The sequence below is a fragment of the Palaemon carinicauda genome, chromosome 37, assembly GCF_036898095.1.
Source record: "Palaemon carinicauda isolate YSFRI2023 chromosome 37, ASM3689809v2, whole genome shotgun sequence".
Classification (NCBI taxonomy): domain Eukaryota; kingdom Metazoa; phylum Arthropoda; class Malacostraca; order Decapoda; family Palaemonidae; genus Palaemon; species Palaemon carinicauda.
This window is the reverse complement of record NC_090761.1, coordinates 68,819,149-68,822,262: the sequence shown is the minus strand read 5'-3', so window position 1 is coordinate 68,822,262 and position 3,114 is coordinate 68,819,149.

Genomic DNA, 3,114 nt, shown 5'->3' with positions numbered 1-3,114 from the left:
CCATGTAACTGCTATCCAACCTGCATACGCTGACCCTTTTTTGTAGCTGTCCCTACCATAGCTATGTTTGATCCAGCTAATTCATTACATGCATCTTATCTGCCAATTGTTAGAACAAGCTCTGCCTTGTCTTTAATAAAATAGGGCTCAATTTCCGGATGTACATAACAGCCACACCTCTTCTTGCTTTTTCTTTCACCAGTATTCTCAATCCTACTACTTTGCTGGTTAATGTTTCATTACGTGGAGATTTCCTAGAGAAGGATTCCATTAACGTTGTGAGTTGTGCCTGAACCAGATGGTGTCTCCTCATTAAGATCAAAGTTATCCTAACACAAGTGCAGTACAACATTGGTGTTCGGCGAAATTGTATGTGGGATTATAATTTGGCAGACAACAGCTTTCTTAAAATTTCTGTTTCCAGTTCTACCAAGATACTGAACGATGCACAGTGACCAAAGCAGTTCATCATGGTATCAGTTCTGCTCTTCCAGCAAGATGTCTAATACTCATTCCAGGCACCAGATGCTTTGATGTAATCCACTGTCCTCTTGAAACTGCGTGGCAAATATCATATGCAAGTGACACCTTTTGACGCTTGTTCCTGTCAGATTCATCATCATTCTTTTCACCAATGATTAAAACTGTTAAAAACCATTGCAAATGTATTGCAGGCGGTGTGGTGTGACTTAGAAGAAAGTCAGCATGAGGTGGCCGTGGTATGAATGGTGATTCTTCTTTTGCCTTCTTAATCTGGTTTTTGAGAATCAGTGAAGGTTCGTCATGCAGCCTTGAGTCAGAGCTGGCTATTTTCAAAGCGTTTTCAATCGCTTCACCTGTTTCTACTTTAGCTACCAATACAAGTTCAGATTTTGGTTGCACGAACTTCACTTGTGATCCGCAGTCTTAAATTAGTTTGGCTGTAGGCTTCTCTGTCCTGTAAGATGTATAGTAGAATTATGGTAATTTATGCATCATATACTATGAATTTCCTTCTCGAAGCATACTCATCCGTTCCACACAAGACCCATTGGTGATATTTCTCTGATATAGGAGTACAAATATTCAAATAAATTTTTTTTTAAGCAGTCTTTTCTTGAGTCTTCTTTTCATCACTTACAAAGGGGTAATGGCTTTTGGTATATGTGTGTTTCTTCTGGTGTGAGGCAGGGTAATAAGTTACAGGAGCTACAAAATCAGCAGCAGATATCCTCAGTAGTAAAGCATAGTCCGGATTCCCTGTCGTTGCTTCTTTATTGACTATTTTGCTATTTTTGAGACACATCTCACTAGCTTTTCTTCCCTTCAAGATTTCAGATTCCTCTCTTTGTCAAAACAAAAGACATTAGTTTTTTTTTTGGAAAGAATATTGCTTGGTCTGACACTCTTCTTTTCTTAATAGGGTAAAATTATGTTTCAGCATTTCTCATTTTCAAAATTCTTAATGTGTTCGTAAAGGTTTTGTAGCACCACGGGTGGAATCCTTGGTTTACAGAATATTGTTTAGGCACATGCAAGCATATCACAGGAAGTTAAGTTTTTCATTAGGTTGTCCCCTGTTTTTTTGTTATGCTCACTGCACGTTTAACTTTATTGAAAGTGGTTTCTGTTAAATACCTCATTTTTTCTGATTTTTCTGCCGGAAGTGAATGATGCAATATAAATCTTAACCTTTTATTGTGCTTTAGGAGAGGGGTCTTTTGAGGTGTACAGAAGAAAAAGTTTTGGATGGGAATTGAAAAAGGGAAATAAGAGAATTAAACTTTTAACTTTCAAGATTATTTTTTTTTTATTCTCTATATCAGGGATGGGGAACCTGCGGCCTTAAGGCCGCATGCAGCCTTTTGGACCACCAGGTGTGGCCTTCTATGACCTTTTAATATATATATATATATATATATATATATATATGTATACAAAAGCTATATATATTTTTTTTACATTGAACATTGTGTCTAAAATCTTTATCTAGGCACACACACACATTTTATATATATATATATATATATATATATATATACACCAAAGTGCACATAAATACACAAAAGGAAAGTTATCTGTGTATATTGATGTCGCTCCAAGAGATTGGTATCATTTTTCTTTTGTGATACTGGAATTGTAACGGTTAAAAGATTAAATGCACAGAACACTGTGCTCTTCATAAAGACAATAAATATGCCAAATTAGAGGGTGATCCTTGAAAAATAGCACTGCAAGAACTAAAAAATGGAAAACTGAAGCAAAAACAATTTTTCCAGTCTATGTTACAACAAGGAAATGCAACGACAGAAGCAATCTATAAAGTTGCATGTTTGCTTGAAAAAAAGGTAAGCCATTCAGTGATGCAGAACTCATAAAGGACTGTATTTTAGAAGTGGTAGGATGTAAAGATCCCTATAAACTTAAGTATGAAGAGGTGCCTCTTTCAAGAAGGACTAACACAGATCGACAGCCTGAATTAGCCTGTAATGTAACAGAAAAATTGAAAAATATAATAGAAAAAGAGAATATATATTACTCAGTAGCTTTGGATGAATCAACAGATTCCACTAATTCGGCACAAGTATTTTATTTTATTCGTGCCATAAAAGATGATTTTCAGTTATATGAAGAATAGCTTGCCTTAGGCAACTATAAAGTAAGGACACGGGGATAGATATTTTTAACAACTTCAAAGAGCAATGTCATAAAATAGGACTAAATTTGACTAATTTGGTAAGTGTGTGCACTGTTGGTGCTCCAGCTATGATGGCTAAAAATTAAGGATTTAATGGACATCATAAAAAAAAAACCAAGCACCTAATGCACTGATTTCTTTTCATTGTATTTTACACCAGCAAAATCTCAGTTTAAAATCTGTAACTTTAAATGATACTTTGTAAAAGATTATTAGCATTATTAACTATATTCGAGGGAATGCCTCAAAGCATCGTCAATTTTAAACATGCTGATGGATGGATGGCGAAGTAATTAGTGTAGATTTGCCCTATCACTCAAAATTACGCTGGTCGTCGCAAGAGAAAGTATTGGTAAAAAAATTTTCTTTATGAAGGCAAATTATTGACTTTTTCAAAGAAAACAAGTATTGTGATTTATCAGATCCAAATGTTTACA